Raw genomic sequence first — 11,345 nt, 5'->3', positions numbered from 1 at the left:
TGTCAGTGTCAAAAGATCTTCGCTCATGACAAATCTCATCATTCTCAAAAGACTCACAACTTTTCACATTCTCACAAAACTTCAAAAAACCACAAACACCCAGGACTAGGCTTGAAAGTTGACTTAAAACCTGTCCCTACAACCTCACATCATGCATCGATTAAAACATCGTATGTGACTTCGGGCTCCAAACTCGCTTGGGTGCCCAAATTAACCACTTAACTTTTGTAGGCTTTGTGCAAGGAGGATCAAGAAGAAGAATGGTTGATCGACAGTGCCTGATATTGCCATATTTATACCTATTTTTAGGCAATATTTAAGTACATTTTTATATATCAGTTGGTAATTTGTTTAGAATAATGGAACTTATAAGTTTAAATGTTATTTGCAGCCAAAAGGAAGACATTTTGAAGAAAAGGGTCTAAAAACGTTAAAGGAAGAAACTTTGGGAGTTAAAAGATTAAAGGACAAGAAAATCAGGAAAAAGTGTCTTCACGATGTGAGAACTGGAAGATTCACAACGTGAGAATAAGTTCTAGAAGATATGTACGCGGGTGAAGGAATCCTTGTCGGGCATGGTTATCTTGTATTCACGACGTGAGTATCTTATTATTCACGACGTGAATTATTAAAATCAGCAAACTATATATATCCTTAACCATTACGAATTGGGGAGACTTTTGGCTAGAGAAAGGGATTCCAGAAGGCGATTTTTAGCAGAAGAAAAGTCCTAGAAAAAGGTTTTCAACACCAAAAGAGTGAAGGTCCATAATTTGGTTTACTTATTTTTTACCTAGGAACATGTGTCATTATACTTTGATTTGTGTTAGTGTGTTAGTTGCTATTATGAGCAGTTGAATCTAGCTACTCTTTTTTAGCTAGATGAAGCTTCCAACTTATGAATAGCTTAATTTTATATGGATTTATTTAGTTGGTAAACTGCTTGTGTCTGATTTATAGTTACCTAGCATGCTTGTGTTTGTTTCTCTAGTTGCTTAATTTCATGTTCTGTGTAGCTTAGTGACCATTAACTGCATGAAATTCTTTACCTAATGATTTAGTGAACATTAAATTGTTAGAGCTAGGATTGACCAATCTTAGTTAGTAACTAAAGTAAATAAACTTAGTTGTGCTAGAGAACGTGGATTATGACGATAATTGCGTTTATATAATAAATCTTACATAGCATATTCATATTCATAATTAGTTATGTGTTTAATTGTGTGTGACCATACATAGTTTGACATGAATTAATTAATTATTGGTAAAGTTAGACTTAAATTACTAATACAATTAAAACCAACTTGATAATCCATAATTATTAGCTAGCCATAAGGACGAAGTGGATTCGAACTAGACAAGAGTGTTTTTACTTATTGATTGAATTTGAGTTAAGTTTGTCTGATCTTGTAAAATCAGATAAAACCCTTTCTAAACTTGTTAATAATTAGGTTAATTTGATATCAAGTAGAGTAATTAGTAACACCGTTCCCTGTGATCGACACCCGACTTACCCAAGCTATACTGTAATCTGACTAGGTACACTGCCTATAAGTGCATAGTTACTTTAAGTTTGTTAGGTTATAAATATTAAAATTAGTGGGTACTTTCGTGCACATCAGTGCCTGCTCCTTGCACATGGCCGGAAGGTTAGAATACCTTCGGGATTTCAGGCCTATATGCAATGGTGGAAATGTTACATTTGGCAACAATGCGAATGGCATTATCCGAGGTTACGGTGTAATCACTATGGGGAACTTTTCAATACAGAAGGTTGCCTATGTAGAAAGCCTTAAACACAATCTCATCAGTGTTGGCCAACTATGTAATGCAGGCCATCGAGTAGAGTTTAATGATCAATTCTGTTACATCATGACGAGTGATAGAAGCACTTGCTTAATCATGTCTCGATCCGAAGGCACCATGTATCCTTTGGATGTTTCTCTCATCATTGGTAAATCCAGCTGTGCTTTCTCTCAAAAGCTGTATCCGAAGTTAGTTGGTTATGGCACCGCAAACTCACTCATCTCAACTTCAAAAATATCAACTCCTTAGTCACTGAAGAATTGGTCAGAGGTCTACCCATTCTCAAGTTCAGCAATGACACTCTATGTCCTGCTTGTGAATGTGGTAAGCAGTCAAAAGCAATTCACCCCATGGTGATTGACTCCTCTATATCCGAACCACTTGTACTTCTCCACATTGATCTCTGCGGTCCTTCAACCATAGCCAATCTCCATCATAACAAATATATGCTGGTTATCGTTGATGATTTCACTCGCTTCACTTGGGTATTCTTCCTCAGACTCAAATCTGATACACCATAGACTCTACTAAACTTCATCGAAGAAATACAACTCCAGAAGGCATTTCTCATAACTTTTCAGCTCCATATACACCTCAACAAAATGGTGTAGTAGAACGAAGGAACCGCACCGTTGTTGAAGCAGCCAGATCTATGCTCAACTTCGCACATCTTCCTCTTTACTTCTGGGCTGAAGCTATAGCAACCGCATGCTTCATTCAGAACCGAAGCATTATGTGCAAATACCTCAACAAGACACCATATCAGGGTCTCAACAACCGCAAGCCAAATGTTCGTTTCTTTCACATCTTTGGGTGTAAATGTTCTGTGATTAACAACAGAGATCAACTTAACCAGTTTGCACCAAAGTCTGGTGAAGGCATCTTTCTAGGTTACTCCACAAATAAGGTTGCATATCGGGTTCTCATCAGACGTACAAGATTAATCATTGAAAGTTTTGATGTGAAGTTCGATGACTCTTACGTCCGCAACTCCCCTCCATCTACTGAAACCACTATCATCATGGAAAGCGACATTCCTGCTTCCTTAGGTCCTCTAAACTTGGTGAAGTAAATTATGATGATCTTTTTGACCCTGTTGAAACAGCAAAACTATCCGAAGTTCTTGTATCACCAACTGCTCAACAACAACATGCTAATGTTTCTGGTCCATCTCTATCCGAAGTAGCATCTCTCAATACTTTCACCTCTCTGGTTGAGGGGGAAAGCTCTACTTTGGTTCATACCGCAACCATCGAGGTTCCAGTACCTGATGATGCTCAAGATCCTATTCTTAGAAGATCACTTCCGTCAGCAGTCCAGGGGGAACCTTCTCAGGATCCTAAAGAATTCCCGACCTCAACAATCCAGGGGGACCTATCCAAACTACTATAGAAAATGTCATTCCCGCTCCAACAACTCAAGATGATTCGCCAGGCTCTTCACAAATCTAGGGGGAACTTCCTTCTCCATCTGAAGCAACCTCTGATATTGAAAACATTCCTTCAACCGCAGCTGTTGATCATTTGTTGCCTCGTCTACATGTATGGACGAAGGATCACCCACCAGGTCAAATTATTGGCAACCCATCCGCATGTATCCAAAATCGATCTGGCAAAGATTTATCTGATCATTGCCACTATGCAAAATTTATGTCCGTAGTCGAGCCTCGATCCATCAATGAAGCATTATTAGAACCAGATTGGATCTCTGCGATGCAAGAAGAACTGGAAGAATTTGAAAGAAACAAAGTGTGGCAACTTGTTCCCATTCCACAAGGTCATACTATTTTTGGTACACGATGGGTGTTTAAGAACAAACTAGATGAATCTGGTGCGGTCATCAAAAATAAGGCAAGAGTAATTGCTAAAGGCTTTAGTCAACTGGAAGGCATTGACTACGATGAAACATATGCTCCGGTGGCTAGAATGGAAGCAATCTGAATCTTCTTAGCATATGCTTCTCACAAAAACATCAAAGTACATTAAATGGATGTTAAGAGCACTTTTCTCAATGGGGAATTGAAAAAAGAGGTTTACCTTCAACAACCTCCCAGCTTTGAAAATATTGAATTCCTTGATCACTACTACAAGCTTCAAAAGGCAGTCTACGGTATGAAGCAAGCCCTTAGAGCTTGGTATGAGACTCTTTCTGAATTCCTAGTCTCTTCAAGTTACAAAAGAGGAGTGATTGATCCCACACTATTTAGAAAAGCAAACAGTTCTCACCTTATGCTTGTACAAATATATGTGGATGATATCATATTCGGATCATCAGATCAAGAAATGGTGGATGAATTTGCTAAGCTCATGACAAACAAATTTCAAATGAGCATGAATAGAGAGATTAACTTCTTTCTAGGTCTTCAAGTCAAACAAATTCAGCAAGGGATATTCATTCATCAAAAGAAATACACCACTGAACTTCTGAAGAAATACTTTATGGACAACTGTTCCTCGGCTAAGGTTCCTATGGCCTTCGGATATAAGATCTATGTTGATCCATCTGGCGAATCAGTGGATCACAAGACTTATAGAGGTATCATTGGCTCTTTAATGTATCTCACCGCAAGCTGACCGGACATTGTCTTTGCAACTGGTGTATGTGCAAGGTATCAGGCTGACCCAAAAGTGTCACACATGACCGCAACCAAACAAATTCTTCGATACCTAAAAGGAAGAAAATATCTTGGTCTATGGTACCCCGCATGCAATGACTTCAGCCTTCAAGCGTTTACTGATGCGGATCATGCCGGATGCAAACTTGATCGAAAAAGTACTTCTGGTGTGTGCCAATTTTTAATAGGTAGACTTGTCAGCTGGTCCTCAAGAAAACAAAGTTGTGTTTCATTATCTACCGCAAAAGCAGAATACGTGGCCACAGCCAGCTGTTGTTCCCAAGTCCTTTGGATGAAGACAAAACTGTTAGACTACGGATACAGAATGCTACAGATACCAATCTATTGTGACTCTGAAAGTGCCATAGCGATTTCCCATAATCCTATTCAGCACTCCAAGACTAAACATAGTGAACAACGGTATCACTTCATCAAAGACCACATTCTGAAAGGTAATATTGAACTCATCTTTGTCCCTACTCATGAAGAAATTGCTAATGTTTTTACAAAAGCACTTGACTCTACAAAACTCAGTGTGTTCCTACAAATGTTGGGAATGATGAATTTGTACCCTAAATTCTTCTTGAATTAACAGGCACCGCAGACCCTCGTGGTTTCCATTGCGGTTCTAACTGAAAGTCATTGATAATAGATGGTTTTGGAACATTCTGTGTAACGCAACCATATATTATATCTATCTTTCATGGGTCCTTCTTGTTTGTTATTACTAAATTTTATACAAGTGCTCTTCTCAGTTTTTCTCACTACAGTCATCCGCAATATCAATGAAGCCATCCTCAATGATGTGTTCATCCGCAGTCACATTAATTACTTTACCGACCGATCATTTTTTTTTAAATCTATAAAAAAAATTTAAAAATAAAACTTAATAAAAAAAACAAATAGTGTGTTATTTAATGATCCTTCATTAAATAATACATTAAATAAAAACATTCCTTGGAAAAATTGTCACATTCTTCTCCCTAAAACCTGGTGTCAGACCTATTTTAGGTATGATGACAAAATAAAAGATTTTCCAAATCAAATCTTCTAAAATGTCTCTTCCTATTACCCAAACCATCCCATCCGTTACAACTCCCACTTTATCCAACGGGTTTTTCGCTCCCACACCGCACGTACTCAAGACGTGATCTGACATTTCATTGAATGCAGTGTTCTTTTTGGTTAATCCCAATTCTTAATCTTTATCCTTTTTTGTTAATATGTGGTCAAGATTAAAGATGCCCTTTTTCGCAGATAATTTTTTTTTACCCAATTTTACCTAGGTCAAAAACCTTATCGTTTCCCGCTTTTACAAATCACTATAAATCCCCCTTCTTCTCCACAAACAAATCTTTACGCTCTCAAAACCCTCAATATTTCTCTGCAAATTAACAAATTCCTCTCTGCATTCTTCAAGCTTTTTCCAACTCAGCAATGGTGAAATCCAACGTTTCAAAGAAACAATCAAAAGCTTCTGGATTAGCGAACCCACCTGGTTCAGACTCTCCCACGATTGCTTCAAGCAATTTCTAAGCTGTGTTCGATGTTCAACCAACTTACAATGCACCAACCAAACGGATGATCAAATTCTTGAAGAATCATCCACTTTTTGGACCTTTTGATGCATTTACCAATGTTGTTCCACTATCCACTCTCTACAAGTGTGCATTTTCTGCATATCGCCCAGTTGATAATCCTCAAGAAGTTCATCTCAAGCTTGTTAATGATGCTTTGGTCATCTTGACCAAAGAGAAGTTCCTCTTCGTAATTAATCTTCTGATTCATCCATCTGAGAAGTTCTTTACTCCATGAATGGCGGATGTCACCACTACACTGTACCAGATGGGCTATCAAAAGAGGATCAAAGGTATTGGTGAGTTCAAGAAGAACTAGTTCCCTGCGGTATGGCAGTTTGTCTGTCACTTTATCATCCGCAGTCTGTCCGGCAGAACCGGAGGCACAGATAACATGGGATTAAAGCTTCTAGAACTGGTTTGGAGCATCTTCACTAGCCGCGATGTGAACTATGGTCAAATTTTATGGGATGATTTTCTCCAGTACATTCCCAAGGAGAACCCGAGGCAGAACCCATCCGAGCTTACTTTTTCTCGATTTTGGTCCTTGTGCATATCAGACTTGCACACGGATGCCAAGATTGACATGGGTGACGACATTAATTTCTTCATCACCAAAGACTTAAAAAGGTACAACCCTTCCTCAGATCAAACTATTTTTGGTCCCATCCGCAGACTCCTTACCCACATCCTCACTTCTCTTGGTCTCGAGACTGCTGATGTCTCAGATCACATAGAGGTTGCGAATGGTATTGACCCATATCTTCCTACCCTGCCTCTTCCATCTGCACCCTTAAACCCTGAAGGTACTGCAGTTCCTTCATCAACCAGTCTTTCTAATGTCTCTCAGAGACGTAAACATAAGGATTCTTCTCTTCATGGTCCCCGCAATGCAAATAAGTCTAGCACTCCCAAAAAGGATGCTCCTAAACCATCCAAACCTTCAAAGAAGAGAAAATCACCACCAGTTATCATAACTGCTTAACCAAGTCACCATGACTCCGATAGTGATTATGTTGAAGATGACCAACCCATCTCTATCCTTAAGAAAAGTAAAACTGATCCCACTAGCCAAATGCATGATCGGAACGATACCTCAGCCTCTTAACAGGCTCCAGTAGTCCTTGGGGTGCCTGCATATCCACTTGATGATACCATCTTTTTCCTCTCAGAATTAGAAAGTGAGTCTGAATCACAACAAAGAGGAGAATCCACTCCAGTACATTCCCAAAGGGATAATACTGGCTCTCGCCCTAAAGTCTCCAGGGCTTCCCGACTGCATATTTTTTCATCCGAGGAGTTGAACTCCGTCCTCTTGAACGTAACCCATACACTCCAAACACAGTCCCATCCGCAAGGCAATTCATCCGCCTTCGCCAGAACAGAGCCGAGGCCAAACTTGACTACGGGTCAAGGAGACCAACGAAGCTCAGGGAATCCTACTCTGCTTACATAACATTCAGGTGGTTTAGGCACGGTGAGCACAAATGTGCAAGGATCCGTGAACCTAAGGTACACCTTGGTGCGTTTTTCAGGAACTGACGGAGAAGACTCTAATGATTCTTGGAGCCGATATCAATCCTCTAACAAATGTGCAAGGATCCGTGAACCTAAGGTACACCTTGGTGCGGTTGATTCGGCAGATCAAGCTCACAAGGATCAGCAGATCAAACAACAACAACTCAAAGATCAAGAAATTCAAGTTGTGGCAAAGTATTGGGCAGATGCCATCAACAATGCCAATACCGTAGCCACTATCCTGAAGGTTCAAGAATGGATGTCCGCAATGGCAGCCAAAGTTCAACAAGCTCAACAAACTGCTGTTGATCAGCATGTTCATCAAGCTCCCCCTTCTCAAACTGCTGCAGGTTCCCAGGATGAAGAACCTGAAATCGAAGTGACCTCTGCTCCAATTTTTGGCTTCGATGATGATGAACCACAAGAGGTAAACAAACCCTCTCCCTTAGATGATGACTTGATGATGTTCGATGAAGATTAAGAATCTAGTGGTTCTCATCACTCCACAACTAAGCCACAAGAAAAGAAGAATAAGAAGAAGCCTGCAGTCACAAGAAAAGAATTTCTAAGTCTTCAGGCTAAAGTAGATCAAATCTTAGCTGCACTCAAGCCGAATCAACCGCAACCAGAAGACAGCCCAGGATCGCAGTCCTTGATGGAAAGAATTGAAAGATTGGAGACAAGAGAGAGGTTGGCTGCGAAGCGCATCTCTCTAAAAGTTGAAATGGGGATCAAATCACTTGACAACAATCGTCAAGATGGTCATAAGGAATTCATGGCTACTACGGAATGCCTCATCTTTGAGGTTACTACAATCAAAACAGATCTTCAAGCAGCGATTGCAAATCAAGCTTCACAATCTGAGAAGTTGATTGTTGAAACTCATACTGCTTATGAGTCAGCAATCTCCGTTCTCCAAACTACTATCAACAGACTACAACACTCCCTCTCCAACAACTTCCATGGTCCAGCGATTCTTCAGCTCACAAAAGGGATTCACAAACTACTTTTCAATCCCTCCATCCCCAATGACCTATAACTAGCAGAAGAGCTCAAAGCTTAATTTAAAACTGTATTTAACAAGGTTGATGGCCTTCGCCAATGGCTTGAGGAGGCTCCGGGTCTGGACCCCTCAAGAGGGGGAAGTTAAGAAGTCCACAAAGTCCATCACTCCGACCAATCTCAGCAACATCATCAAACTCCCCCAATCTCCACTGAAAAAATTCCATCACTGCAACATAAAACACCACTCTCACTGCAACCATCTCATCACAACTCACCTCTCCATATTACTCTTGAAAAACCAGAAACTCCCGCTCACTTCAAAATTTTGGAGGAGTATATGTCATCTCCGAGCTCAAACGATTCTCCTGCCTTTGCTCAGAGAGAAAGAGACTGGAGAGCAGCCAAGCTGGCCGAAGAAGTATGGAGACTCTGCGGTTTCAACACAGTTATGGATGAATCTCTGATAAATTCTTGGATCAATCCTCACCAAAGACTTCTTAATGATGACTATGTCCCTCATCTTACATATGCGGAACCCCCTCCAGACGGATACTGGGATGTCCCAATCTCACCGAATGCCAGATACTTCACTGTATTTGAGAAGTTCGACCGCAGCCTTCCGGATGAAAAAAGACTTCCTATAGAGTTCGAGAGACTTAGCCAATTCTATGATAAGCATTCCTCTCCAGTTGAACACATATGGTCTAACGATAGACCATCCGCAGTGAAGAATTACAAGATTAGGAAATTCATGAAGGTTGAGTTCATCCAGTACACCTTGACCAGAAGGGAGCATGACTACATCCGCACCCAAGATGATTTTCCATGTATGAACCTAGAAGAAGTGTTTCTCATCGCCAGAGTCTTTCAGCACAAGTCTGAAAAATATCCAAGGATGAAGATCGCTCTTGAAAGGGCCAGTACTTATCTTAAGGAAACAGTATGTGACTTCGCAAAAACAGATGCAGACATTCATCCCATCATCTCCAAGATTGCTGACTTGCCACCGCTTGACCCCGCACACATGCATACCGAAGGCTTTGAAGAAAGATCCTTAGGCGCAACCAATTTTCCTAAGCTAGGAGTCATTTTCAAGAGGAAGACTGACAACGTCAAATATTTCATTCATATGACTGCCATGCATCGTCTCACCAGAAAACAACTTGAGATCTTCCGCAATGCAGTTGAGAAATCCAAGCATACAACTGCAGAAGTCAAGTTTGAAATACTGAGAAGAATCAACTGGTTAGAGAACGTCATGAAGTTTTGGTGGATACTAATCAAGTTACTTAAACTTGATAGCTGATCCAAGTTAAAGAGGTCACTTAGGGGGAAATTGTTGAATAAAAAAAGTGACCCTCTTGAACTTCTGCTACAGTAGCGCCCAAGCCACCGCAGTCAAGCAACATCTTCAACCAATGATATCCGAAGTCTTCAAGCACCACAGTTGATATCTTTACTTAGTTTATTTTGTCTTTTCTATAATACACTCTATTGTCCAGTATGCCTTGCATGGCCACTCTTAGAGTTCTAAACTTCTCTATAAATAGAGATCTTTTCTAATGTATTCTTTACCGATGTGTGAATCTCTTATCAATTTCTAATACATATCTTCTTGTTCTCATTATATCTTATCAAAGCTTCTTCTATTATCATCTCTCCTCGTAGAGCAAGTCACTTGTGACTTAATCACTAAGCTAGATCTCCCTTACTAACTTGGTTTGAATGCATTCCATGTTATGAATCTGTTTTTGTGTATACTTGATATAACAGTTGTTGTCATTTACATTTCTTTACATTTCCGCATCTAACTCACTAACTTCTAATTCCTAATATTATTGTTAAGCTAACAGATCCTTAAAGATTAACTATTCCTCTATTTACTTGTTCTAACATTTTGTTCAAGTGTGCCTCAAAGTTTCTCTTACCAAAGAAGAAATCCCATATAGTATGCTTATGTCGGGAAAACAATTCAAAATTCTCAATAGAAAGATCAATTCTTTATTGCAGTCACAAGCAGATGCAGGAGGCAAACACTTTGTGTCTGGAATTGAAGTCGATGTCATGCTCAAATCTTAGGAGCTTCGACTTCAACACAAGCTAGATGTAATGGATAAAAACAATGAGCTTCGAGTCAAAGCTCAATCTGACACTTTCAATAGTGAAGTCAAGGAACTGATACTGGTTGCGAAGGAACAACATGGTCTCTTCGTTAAGGATGTCAAGACTATAAGAGAAGATGTAAATCGAAAGCTTGAGGAATTGAATGTTGACATGGAAAAAGAAATTAATGAGTTGAGTACCAATTACTCTTCTCTACTTTCGACAGTGGATATTGTTGCAGCGGTTGTAACAAAGTGGTGGAGTGTTATCAATCTCTTATTCCCAAGATTGAAGACAAAGAAATTGGTGATATTACATGTTTTGGGAAGCTTGATGCTATGCTTAGTGAACTGAAAGAGATGGTTTCGAAGTCTGGGTCTTCATCTCTCTTAACTCCTGAGTTTTTGACTCAAAAGTTTCGTTTATTTGAAACCCAAGCAAACTGAAACATATAAGGGGAAAAGAAAAGGGGTTGTTGTAGAAAAATCGAAGGAAGAAAGAAAAGTTGAAATCGAAGCAGAAATGGAAAAGCAACGTCAAATTCTAAGTGTCTTGAGGCTTCGTCAAAATGATCCTCCTACTTTGTACAAAGGTGATCCAAAGAAGCTATATAGTTATGAGAATATATAAGCAAGAGTGGCTTATAATGAAATGTATGAGTTTGAAAAGAAACCAAGAAAGAGTTATGCCATAGAGAATTCTGACATGAATCAGCTTGATTT

The sequence above is a fragment of the Lactuca serriola genome, chromosome 8 (assembly GCF_051521515.1).
Source record: "Lactuca serriola cultivar US96UC23 chromosome 8, Lser_US96UC23_V15, whole genome shotgun sequence".
Lineage (NCBI taxonomy): Eukaryota > Viridiplantae > Streptophyta > Magnoliopsida > Asterales > Asteraceae > Lactuca > Lactuca serriola.
The sequence above is the reverse complement of the archived record's forward strand: the minus strand, read 5'-3'. Positions refer to the sequence as shown.